The 13253-nt window shown below is 40.3% G+C and overlaps 1 protein-coding gene and 1 long non-coding RNA gene across 3 annotated transcripts in view; both read right to left on the bottom strand.

Moving 5' to 3' along the window:
• Positions 1-272: 272 nt before the first annotated feature.
• Positions 273-4936, bottom strand: LOC138968407 (uncharacterized). 2 transcript variants are annotated; one of them, XR_011456173.1, is made up of 6 exons: positions 4007-4936; positions 3673-3714; positions 3062-3140; positions 2055-2176; positions 1388-1434; positions 273-425 (listed from the first exon to the last, which is right to left on the bottom strand). It is a non-coding gene; the product is annotated as an uncharacterized lncRNA (long non-coding RNA). The 2 variants fall into 2 exon arrangements; XR_011456170.1 differs by having other exon boundaries at positions 3071-3140.
• A 5305-nt stretch (positions 4937-10241) lies between these two features.
• Positions 10242-13253, bottom strand: part of LOC138968384 (uncharacterized) — a 30103-nt gene continuing 27091 nt past the window's right edge. Inside the window, exon 2 of the transcript XR_011456160.1 lies at positions 10242-10656. The gene's annotated coding sequence lies outside the window, so the exon portion shown is untranslated. The remainder of the gene's footprint in view (positions 10657-13253) is intronic.

Genomic DNA, 13253 nt, shown 5'->3' with positions numbered 1-13253 from the left:
GAGGATGTCACTACGCAGTTTTACTGATTAAAAAAATTTCCTTCAAATTATCTCCCTTGAACAAACATTTCTTTTTACACTTTGTTTACACGAAGAGGTAGTTTTAAGGGTATATACAAAAACAAATATTGCAAACTTAGATGTATTTACAATTGGACTATTTCCATTAAACAAAAAAATTCAATTTATTCGATAAGTGATAAATCATAATAAAACAGATCTTGGAACTGTGCACAAGCTATTAGGATTGAACACGAAAGTCGAGAATCGTCAAATACTTTTGCTAACAGCTATACTTAAACATAAGAAAATATGATCTGCATCTCTTGTTATGAAGATGATGGCACTGGTCCACCCAAGTGCATGCCATATATGCTTTACTGTGCGCTCTCCCTCTCAATGGTCTTTCTCTGGCTGACTCGATTCTGAGGAGATAAAAGAAAACACATTCAGTACAAGCTGTAAAAAATAACAACAAAACTAGTATTACTTAAAGTAGCTGCTGGTTTCTGAGTATTTGATTGAAGGCCCAATCCGACTTGTAAGAAGTTTGCCCGACTGTCGCAGATTTGGTCAGGTATGGAGTAAAATCATGCCTCAATTTGGTAACATACAAACTGCAATATTCTAAGGCTGTGAGTGTGAGAATACATCGGTGCCACTTTTTAAAAACTTTCTTTTTGTGTGTGCGCATGTTTTAGTGCCAAAAATGAAGAGGCCGAGTGCTCTCTCTGCAAAACTTGTGTGAAGCTTCAGAGCTCTATCAATGGTTTGAAAGAAAAAACATACTTTTTCATTTTTGACGTTCTTGTTCCCTTCCCTGTGAAATTTACTGTCCATAGGTTACTGGATTTTGTTAATGTCCGTGAAAACCTCAACTATTCATTGCTGAGTGCCTAGTGATAGCTATCCCCCCCAACGACCTAGCACTGCTGAATCCTGATTCTTCCCATTGTTTGATTCTGTAATGAAATTGTGTAGTTGGTAGTTATGTGAGCTTCTTCTTGGAGGGGTGGGGGTGGGGGGGGGGGGGTGCTGGTTGGTTGGGTTTTTGGGGGTTATTAAACCATCAGATTAAAAAGTAAGACTTCATTGTAATGTGCAGATATTTGTTCAGGTGCCCACCATTTTCTATGTGAAAACATGTTGCTAACTAACATGAACCCAACCATAAAACGTGATGTAGGTGAGTAGCCCATCTAGAAAAAAGAACCTGTTCTAATTCGGAATTAGAACAGGTTCGTTTTTCTAGATGGGCTACTCACCTACATCACGTTTCATGGTTGGGTTCATGTTAGTTAGCAACATGTTTTCAAATTATCATCAGGCAATCACGGCTGACACTAAACACAGAACAGGTGGGAGAGACATAATTCAATTTACTCACCTTCCTTGCATTGTGAGACTGGCCATATGAATCTGCTGAAGTAGTTCCTGCACATATTTAATCAAATATTCATCTTAATAACGTGTTAATATCGCTTGTTCTAGCAAATCAGACTTGACAGTTTTCTGATGGCTTGCACAATTTAAGAGCTTGCCTGTCCCCAATCATTACAATAAGAAACAACATCTAGTATGCAAGTATTTTCAGGGTATGAAGGTTTTAATATAATGTCGGTTCTTCTGGGGGCATGGAGAAACACCTTACACAAAGTAGAACATACACAACAAATTTCAAACAATTGAGGTCACACCATAGTTTTACTCACAAACAAACAACAGCAATACAATAAACAGTCTGCAAACGCCTACATGTTGTCTACACTAGGTATAAAGAAACAAAGAAGCACATGAAGACGGGCTTTGTCAAGTAGACCATTATAGCGAATGAGCAACAGCTGATGATCCAGACCACCAAATTGACATGATTTCCCCTTATTCAGTTTGTGATTGTAGTCATATTGACGATGCATGACTTCAATTTTTCAAAGTAAGTCTATTGGTGCGTTTACGGATACATTCATTGTCACAATTACGACATGCTAATGTCTAACCTGGGTAAACTTCAATTCATGACTTTTTTCAAACTGGCATAGAAATTATGAGCATACCAGAATTATTTTCCTGTTAGACTGTCTTCTTCTTTTTCTTCTTCTGCGTTTGATATTCAATTCATGGCTGTCATATCGTCAGGTCAGTGGCTGCCATGAAGTCTGCAGTCTTCAGTGTCGGACTGTCAAATTAGATGATATTGTAAAGAAAGTAAGTAACATCTCATGATATTCTAACTTCAATTACATCACCTGTCTCACAGTCTGCCTCTTTAAAAATTAATGAATAATTTCAGTAACATAATTTTTGGGTAAAAAATAAAAAGGTATGAGAAATAATCCTTACTTTTTTTGTAATAACCCTCACCACCAATTGTTTTATTTCATTTCCATTTTAACAGATTTAGCACCTCTCCGAAAGCCAGAAATACACTTTAAATCCCACGCCCCCCCCTACATAAACTAATTAAATAACTAATTAAGGAAAAAAATCCTTACATCATAAAAAGTCAGAACCACCCCCCCTCCCACCCATCCAATAAAACCTGAATACAAAAACACTTCAAAATAAAAAATGAAAACATTTAATTCCACTTACAAAATATAAAAGTTGTTATGCTTTATTTTCATTATCTGTTTACAAACACATAAATTGCTGTGCAAATCTTTTTAAAAACATCAATGCCTGAGACACCAGTAACCTGTTTATATTGTTGACCTTGTAGCTTTTCAGTTTAAGAGGCTGTTCTGGAATCTGCACTAAAGTCAAACATAACCATGAATACCGTGGGAAAAATATTACATCACCAAGACCGAAAAAATAACACCAACCGACACTCCTCACCCTTATTTCACCCACTATGCCAACCCAAAGACTGGAAAATAATAATCAAATACAGAATGAACAAAAATGCTTGATTTCATTTCTTCAATGATAAGTTGAAAATCTTCATTCTTCATAATAATGTTATTAGCATAATGTGTAATTGCCACAATTTACAGAGTTTAATTAAAAAAAAATGATGCGATAAAAATCAAAGTGAAAACATTTGTTTTTATACTGATACCTTATTTACCTTGTGGCTTGTGTGCCTCAGGTTTAGGAGCGTCCTCTGCTCCTCAGTCTGCAAGAAATTAAGCGATGGCCTGAAGGAGAATAGAAAAAGATCCTTTGTCAGCACCCTGTGTATGTGTGTGGGTGGGTGTGTTAGATAAATAGGTGGGGGGGGGGGGGGAGGTGCAGTAGCTACCACGCCTAATGCAGTCTGCAAAACAAGTGCAACACTTCTACAGAGCTTTTATGATACAAACTACAAAGCTTCAAATAAGAAACACATTACAATCAAATGAAAGCTGAGCCTGTCATTGCAAAATAAGGAATATACAACAATCCAGTGGCATGTAAAATATTGTTCCTTCAGAAAGATGGCTCTGACAGCAGAAACAATTTAACTTGAAGTTTGAGTCCAAAATTATTTCTCTACATTAGTGAACGTACTTGCAGTAATACCCCTCACACATGAACTATTCACAGACTGAATAACAGTGTGTTCCCAATGTTGCTTCCGTGTATCGGTTAGATCCATCTCGGTTAGATCCATCTGCAGAGTACGGATTGTCATCCGTTTAATATTAAAAAGGAAAAACAATCAGAACTTGTCATCAGTGATCAACCTACCTTGCAAGAGTGGGGTGAAACACTCACTTCCTGCCAACATGTCTGCAAAAAAAAAAAGAGGAAACAATACCAATGGAAGCTTAAAATGGTTCTTTTGTTCAATATGTGTACACGTGCTTCATTTCTGGGGTGAAAGTGTAAAATATATTGATGGATTGATAGAACAATATTGCCTCAAGTTCACCGCACCAAAAAATACTTATCAATCAACATTGTCATCACTCGATCAGCTGTTCCATCTCTTTCATAAGTGTGTGTGTGATGGTGTGAGCGTGTGTGTGTTTGTGTACGTGTGTGTGTGTTTGTGAACAAGCGTTGAAAAACGTATGTTTACCTTGCTCTAGATCTACCGACTTTCGTAGGCGGAGACTTCTCTGCCGTGACAGCGGCTTCGTTTCCCTGGCAGAATTCAACATCTTGTACAGATCTGCCGGTGATTTTCATTTCCTCCGCTTCTAGAGTCACTTGATCCACAGATTTAACGAACATTGAATGTTCTTTTAGTTCTTGTGACGGAAGTAAAATCAAGGAATTAAGTGGGCATTCCTGAGCCCTCTGCTGGCTTCATGTCCACAAAGTAAATCGCACAAACTTGCAGGGTTTGGGGGGTAGTTTATTACTTTGAAGAAGAACAGCTAGTCGTCGCTGCCCGTTCAGCATTCTTCGCGCGACTTTTGTTTTGCAGAGGAAGGCATATGCAGTTTTTTTCCTGATGAATGTTGCCAGGGTGCACAAACTGAGAAAGCATTCCCGATTTTCCACAATTTTCTACTTCTTTACAGTCTTTTGCACAACATGATTTATAACTGCCGGTGTACGTCTAATTCATGATGCCAACCAGCTGGGTCAAAAGTTACGTTCGAGAAAATACTCGTTGAACTAAGTTCCAAACGAATGTCAAGGCCAGTTCTTGACTGGTTTTGAACTGAAGTTGGGCTCCAAATGAAAATAAACACTTCCTCCAGCTGCGCGACCCATTGATAACAACAGTTGGAACTGGTAGGAAGATGAACAGGTCTTGCGAACTGGCTACACACTGTTACGGTTCAAGTTTAAGTTCAAAGTAAACACTCAACTGAGGTTGCAGGTAATGGCGGACTTGACTTCCTTCATAACCAAATATCACTCTTCTGACAAAAAAACGCAAATGCTATGTTAAACCGGAAAATACGTAAACCGGAAAAGGAAGCGCATCAAAACCAAAATGGCAGCCCCCATGAAATACGAAAGGTCACGGAAAAAAGTCGTGAATAGTGCAATGTTGAAATGAAGTTACCGATCTGAAACATTTAGTCGTTTCTTCTGAGACAATCCTTGTTTTCTTATCATCTACAGATTTACCGCAGTCTTCACCACGCGAATTCACAACAGAAGTCAGACTTTCGAACATATACAATCTACCTAGGCAAGCATGATACGTCATGACGTCATATGATTCCTAGCATATTGACGTAATGCTAAACATCCGGTTATCCCGAGTTTTCTCCGTAATACATGTCCGTGGGTTTTTCAATGTTCGGTTATTTCCGTGGCTTCATGCGGAAAGGGAACCGTCGTCTGCTATCAACGACATGGACCATTCTGGTCCTTGTTGCTGACAAAAACATGATTTTAACACAGAATGTAATGTCAGAATAGCTATATAAACGCTATTGTGTTTTACTCGTAGCAATGGGGTCCGATATTTAGACCAGACAAGTATAATGCCGACGAGTCGGAGACTAAGAATAAAGTAAAAGAATAGGGACTATTTGAATGACGCGCATTTGACACTCTGAGTGATTAGGCTGAAATGAAATTGAGTACAAAATGTCGTCTGCATGACTGCATGTTCGACCCGTGTTGTTCGTTGTATAAATAGCTTAAACAATGACGACAACTCGTTGATTACTGGAAAATAAACCACTCGTGGGTATTTGCAGCCGCTCGCACACGAGTGAATAACCAAGCGGCTGCAAATACCCACTCGTGGTTTATTTTCCAGTAATCAACTCGTGGTCATTGTTTAAGCTCTATGTACACTACCTATGTTGACCAAGATTTTTTTAGCCGAGACGTGCTGCAGCTGGTCACTCAGAATGGTAAATACTGTGTAGAGAGTGTGTTTCAACACGCTGGAATGCAGGCGTTAGATCGACGTTACAGCAAGCAACTGAAGCTAACAGTCTGAGCAGAATGGGATATGTGCCGAATGAGAGCAGATGCAATGAAGTGACTATGTGTGTACGGATATATCCGTACCTGGTCAGATACGGCCATATGAGTGGTTACGGATCTATCCGTACCTGTAAGACAATGAATTAACTGTTTTCTTCCTCTTCTTTTTTTTCTCTTTTTTTTTTCTTTCCTTTTTTTCTCCCTCTTTTATGAATAGGCGGTGAGCATCCTTCTTTATTGGTCTTTTTTTAAATTTATTTTTTTACTCAAAACATCAAGGTATAGTACACGCACAAAAAATTGACATTTTCTATTTTACAATTACACAGTTACACCTTATATTAACAATTCAATTCGTCTACTTAATATTTGAAACTCAAAAATTACAAACACTGATCCACGACAAGTTGTCTTTCTAAAAATACTAACACACATTTTCCCAATTATTATTACGTGATTTACACAATGTCTTCTGTCTTGATACCTAAATATTACATCCTGCATTTTAAACTTAATCCTTAATCCAATCGTTTCCTCTATCCAATTTTCTATCTTCGACCAAAACAACTTTACCGGTATACACTCATAAAAAAGACGTTCAACAAAATCAACTTCCGTACATACAATATGTACAACATATGTTATTCTCTCTGACTTGCATTTTTTTTGTAACATTTTCCATTGCAATTCTCTTTACCTCACTTCTTTAGAAACATAGGCAAGGGTCCAAATGTCCTTATCTTCTTGTACACAAAACTTCCTCAACCAAAAATTATATACACAAGGTTTTTCTACAGCAGTAATTACACTTTTCTTTTCTATAATTGTTCTTATTAGGCTTATTTTTATCATATTCAGGCTACCATCAAACAACTGCTTATCCATCTGTTCAACAATATTTTTATTTTCAATTCGACTAATCCATAATTTGGGTAGTGCGTTTATCAATGTCCAATGTAAAGTTCACATTTCAAAACATCCTTACATCTGTGGTCTCAAAATGACATTCCAGGTCAAGGTGTTTGAAAGATAGGACTGATAATCTTGTAGAGAATTATGTACAGTGAAGGCGGCTTGAATCCCGACCTACGCTGCCTGCATGACCTTGACAGCTTCATTCAACATTTGAATTTTGCGCCGGTAACGTCTTGTTTTCTCCCTCAAGGCTGCGCATACTTTATTTTTAAAGAGGGGTCCAGGGGAAAAAAAATAAACGCCTCAGCAAAGATTTGAACCTACGACATCGAGATTTCGTCCAAGACTTTTTCGGACATTTGCAGGCTCTGAAGACTGAAAACACGGCATCAAACAACTTCATAGGGATCGTCACTAGTACGCTTTAACGTTTCATGCGAGTTCTGGTTGTCTGCTCGCATGGTCTGGTTGACATAGGGGTTGCTGGGCAGCGCAGCATCAGAACCAGCTGTGTTCCCAAGGACACTGTAGTCGTTGTCTGGGGACCGTGCCCCCGGCGTTGTGTACAGCTGTTGGTTCACGTAGTTTGTACCTGTTGAAGTAGAGTGTTGGCCAGTCGAAATTCCTGCGTCTTCGTCTGATATGAGCGTTAAATAGAGACTCTGATCTGCAGTAGAAATGCATGTGTCTCTGACACCATGTGCACTTGGCGTTGGGTATGCGTGCTGGTTAACGTTGCTGGAACGTGATTCAGTGTTTGGGCTAGCTGTAATGTATGTGTATTCATGTGATATTGGTGTTAAATAAACGTGCCCTGAATTTGCAATAACACCAGCCGGTGTTACTGTGTCATTATTTCCAAGTGTTTCCACTGTGTTTCGTGATGTACTGGTCACGGCTGTGTCTGTTCGCTTTGAGTTTCTGAAACAAGTCCTCCACAGGTGCAGACGCTTTCGTCGGTATAGAACGAGGATGACAACTGCCACGACAACGACCACCACAGCCATGACAACACCAACAACTACACCAACCCTGTCTGATGCTTGCTTATCCGCGGAGACGTGTGAACCAATCGCTGTCGTTCTTTCTTCTTGCGTTTTTGAGTCACTTGAGAAAAAGTGACTCTATGTAATCGGTCAGTGTTAGTCTGTCCGGCCGGCCGTCCGGCCGGCCGTCCGTAGACACCACCTTAACGTTGGACTTTTCTCGGAAACTATCAAAGCGATCGGGCTCATATTTTGTTTAGTCGTGACCTCCAATGACCTCTACACTTTAACGATGGTTTCGTTGACCTTTGACCTTTTTCAAGGTCACAGGTCAGCGTCAAAGGAAAAATTAGACATTTTATATCTTTGACAAAGTTCATCGGATGTGATTGAAACTTTGTAGGATTATTCTTTACATCAAAGTATTTACATCTGTAGCCTTTTACGAACGTTATCAGAAAAACAAGGGAGATAACTAGCCTTTTCTGTTCGGCAACACACAACTTAACGTTGGGCTTTTCTCGGAAACTATAAAAGTGACCGGGCTCAAATTTTATGTGAACGTGACTCCCAGTGACCTCTACACTTTGACGTCTGCTTTGGTGACCTTTGACCTTTTTCAAGGTCACAGGTATGTCTTGAAGGAAAAAAATTGAAATATCATATCTCTGAAACTATTCATCGGATTTGATTCAAACTTTATAGGATTATTCTTTACATCAGGTATGCATTGTGTTGTGAATAGCAATTTCTTCCTGTCCATCTGATGCCTCATATAATATTCAGAACTGCGAAAGTGACTCGATCGAGCGTTTGCTCTTCTTGTTGTAACTGGCGACGGTACTGTACTAGTTGGTAAATGTGAACACGGAGCTTTGATATAATGTATAGAATTTATCAAAATACTTCCGACAACTGGAGTGAATTTTCTGGCCTCTACTGTGATGGTAAAGTTATTATGGGGGCGAGGACGCCCCCATTCTATACGGATAGTTTCGAGGTTGACCATGGGCAGCGCCATTTTGTTGTGAAATACGTCATCAGTTTGTGTACACAGGAAGTTGTGACATCCGTCACCCTATGGGAGGGGTGGAGGCAACATTGTTCATCTGTAGAAAGTTGTGAAATCCGTCACCCTATGGGAGGAGTGAAGTCAAAATTGGTGAGTCATCACAGAGTTTGTGTAACACAGGAAGTTGTGAAATACGTCACCCTATGGGAGGGGTGACGGCAAAATCGCAAAAACATGATAGGTCGCATTGTGCAGGGTCAACTGCAACAAACTCAAACCGAGCCATTCATACCTACTTGTATTTGAGCGACTTATATACCGACATTTTTATTTCTTATTTTCAGCACAGGTGTAGGAAAAATCATGAACCAAAATGTTCTTTATTTTCTAATTTAACATTGTTTTTACAAATATGACCATGGTCTTTTAAACATACAGTGACATTAAACATTGTTATGTTAAAAAAAAAAGAAAAAAGAAAAAAACTTTTGTGCACAAATCAGAAAATACATTGTACATTTTACCTACAGGCCAAACCGTGAGTGTCTGTGGCAAAGCCCGACCCAGGAAATTGCACTGATTTTATATTTAGATCAGAGGGAAATTGTCAAGAACAGGCGCTTGCATTTGGATGTGTCCAACGATAGTAGGTTTGGTTGTGATCAATCAGAATAATGTAGGAATAAAAATGTATGACAGTTTGGTATGATGACATGTAATTCACATATGCTGAAATATGATATTATACATCATGTAATATTATTATGGCTGTTGCCATGACCATGAAACCCAACAAAGGTTTAATGTAATGTAATTCAAAATACCAAAACCGAGCACCTATTAATCTCGTCTTTGCGCGTGAAGATTGAGGCCGTCTGCCAGTAGCGGTTAGGTCATACAGTGGAACCCCTCTCTAGCGACCTTTAAAATGTTGACAAAAATCGGTCCTTATGGAGGGGGGTCCTTACAGAGGGAGGGGGGCGGAGTCAGGGGGCCACAAAGAAAGTCAGATTTTCTTAAAAAAAGAAAACAGAGAAGTTTGAGTTGCTGACGACCGTTCCCTCTGAAAGCAAACTGCTTCGATTTCATGTTTGTCCTTGGTGTCCACCAGTTCTGGTGCATGTACTACCCTGGCCAAGTTTCCTCTCAAGACATCAAAGAGACCGCCTCTGGGCGAACCACCTCTCATAGCTAAAACTGGGTCAATGACCCCTGGGAAGAAGGTCAGTGTCTATAAAATTTTACTCCTAGGCCTGCGGCCAGGGGGGGGGGGGGAGTATACCGGTACCATTTGAGAATCAGACCAAATGAGAATTGAACCATTTGAGAACATCCTTTTTTTTCAATCACTACATCGAAGGCCTGCGGCCCGGGGTTCACATGGGTTTGTTTGTTTGTTTGTTTCAAACCCACACCCATATACACACATTTCCCATTTAAACCATTTGTCGGCCCCCTGTCGATATTTATCGACTAAGTTCCTTGTCCTTGCTCTGAATAGGTATACTAGCATTGTGCCATGCACCTATTCCTGCGTCTGCTCCGTTCCAGGCCGCTGCCAGCTCTCTACTGTCATCTCCGTCATCCTCGTCCCTGACTGTGATTAGTAGTACCCTAATGCTAGCGTTGTTTAGTTCAAACAAGTATCGTATTTGCAAACAGTGTGTTTCTTGGCCTGTACGGCAAGCCGTTCTGCTGGTCACGTTTGCTTCCGATAAACCGGCTGTGCCAAAAGCAGCACTGGATCTGTCATTGATCCAGCCATTTGAAATAAATGGCCACCAGCACGATGACAGCCCACTCGCAAAAGTGCAGTTGTCCGGTGCATCGCTGACACAGGTAGACTGACTGTCTACAAGGGTGGTAGAGAAGAGAACAGCGAGGTAAAGAGCAGCTGGATGGCACATGGTCTTCCTGAAACAACAGAGACAGAGATACTCTTTTGTGTATGTTTAGTTCAGTTTTTGTTGTTTGTTGTTGTTGTTTATGGTGTTGTTGTTGCTGTTGTTGTTGTTGATGTTGCTAAAAGATATCTAACAGTTCTAAAACAAATTACACACACAAACACACACGCACACACACACACACACACACACGCACGCACGCACGCACGCACGCACGCTCGCACGCACGCACGCACGCATGTCATAACGTTTGTTTATTATTCATTATTTGAATATAACTTGCTTTTCTTTGAAATGTTCTATTTGAATATTATTTCACTCTACGTGGACTGAACCGCAAATAATGTGTTTGGACTTCTGGTTGTAAAAATGTTTGTTCAGAATGGTGAAAGTATAGGGTGTGACTGTTTTGATATTGGCATGTTTACGTAAGCCTATTCCTCTGGCGGTCGTCCTTGGCTGGCGTGTTTACAAAAGCTATTATGTGCATGTTTGGTTAAGTTGTTGTTGTTGGTGGGGGTGGTGGTTGTCTTGTTGGTCTTGTTGTTGTTGTGTTTTTGTTGTTGTTATTGTTTTTGTCGACGTTGTTGTTGGTCTTGTTTGTTGTTATGGGTCTTGTTTTTGTTGTGCACATAGAGGTTAGTGTCGATGTATAGGTTACATTAGCCGATAAATGTGCCTAAAAGTACTGTAGCAACTTGTTCTGCGACGTGTCCCTGCACTGCCCCGTATCAGTATCTAACTATGCATTTCTGTATTCAACCCCTTTTGACGAATGTGTTCAAGTTCTTCTAAGCAGCTTATGCTCACCCATATATTTAGACACACATTCAGCCACATCAGTGAAGGCGAGAAGTAATACTACTCAAACACTGCACCTAAACAATGGATAGCATGTACAGCAAAGTAGAGCAAAAACGTGTATCAGCCCCCCAAACTTGACACCAAAAGCACACAAGGTATCTGCATAGCCTACTCAACAATAACTAATATGATGTTTCCCAGTGTGCCAAACTAGTCGTATACATTCACAACAATTGTCAGAGCTACGCAGCTGAGTAGAATATAAATATTGTTCTTTGTACCTATATGAAACCGTGTCCTATTTGCGCGTAGTTTCATAAAATGAGACCGACTTACCGACCGTGTATACAAATTATTAGGAACACACACACGACGCAGCAAACTAACTCCGAACAGACATTCACTTCCAGCGGTCTACAATTACTTACCAACTAAGGCGGCGTACGTCGAACTAATGAAGTAGGCCTACAGGGATCCTCAATGTGGCTGCGAAACACTGTTGTACAACTTGTCACTAAAATGTTCAAATAAGCTGCGTTACGATGGCAGGAAACGTTATTATCGTCAAAACGACATTTCATGTTAGGGAATTTGTTTTATCAGGAAGCTAAATCAGACTAGCCTTTACTCATCTCTTTCGCCAAGAAGGGTAATTTATAAACACAGGCGGCCCTGGAGGGAGGGGGGGCAGTGCAATTGCATTGCCTATGCATGGTTGGATGAATAATAACGAATAAAGTGGGGCAATACAAGGTGGTATCATACTGAATGAAGTGGGTGACAAAAAGACCCAGTATCGCAAAACACATGCAGACACGAGCACACAAACACACACAAAGAAACTGAGACGCACACACCAACACGCAGAGACGCAGACAGACCGACCGACAGACAGACAGACGGACACACACACACACACACACACACAAACACACGCACACACACGCGCACGCACGCACGCACGCAGGCACACACACACACACACTAACACACTGACACACAAACACAAAGTCAGACACAAACGCATACATACACACGTGTTTGTCCGTATACACAGATGCTTACATCAACACGGTCACTAACATAATTATACATACGCCAGCTCACACTAACACACACTTCCGAAGTCAATGCGCACATCCCTCTTTCCTTGCCACCCATGCACCCACCCCTCCCGCCCTCCTGCATCCCAACACAATTCCCTTTGGTAATTAACATAGACACATGCACGCACACAAAAGGAAACAAAGCCAGGGGAGATTATTTAGTTTTTCCCCAAACACCAAACCAACAAGTATGCTAACCGATTTCTCGTAAACTCACATACGCAAAATTGCACGCAAAGAAGACCAAGACAGGTTTTTTGTTCCTGGACACGTGAATTTAATTTATGATAATCGAGTTCAAGTGATAAGAATATAGTACGCCTCTTTCGAGGCGCACAGGGCTCACTTCGTTGCATGTAAGCTTATACAGTATAGCACCATGCTCCTTCCTTTTTTCAAAACGACGCGATTCTCAAAGTATGTCTCTTGTTTGAATATGTGTCACAACACAAACTCGTTTATTCCAAGCCACGAAACTATGTATGTGATATGGGCTAGTCATCTATCTACACATGTATAGGGACAAAACAACGCCTTTAAAAAGGCTTCACGTGATAGATAAAGTCGGCTCCTGTGACAAAATCCCCACGAGCATACATGTCATTATTCAAACAGACTGAAAAGGAAATCAATCAAAAGACAAAAAACCTTCCTGTTCTCTGCTTTTCACAGGATGACAAGTAAGCTTATAAATTGT

Source organism: Littorina saxatilis, linkage group LG1 (genome assembly GCF_037325665.1).
Source record: "Littorina saxatilis isolate snail1 linkage group LG1, US_GU_Lsax_2.0, whole genome shotgun sequence".
NCBI classification, from domain to species: Eukaryota; Metazoa; Mollusca; class Gastropoda; order Littorinimorpha; family Littorinidae; genus Littorina; species Littorina saxatilis.
Note: the sequence above shows the minus strand (reverse complement) of the source record. Positions and strands in the feature narration are given on the sequence as shown.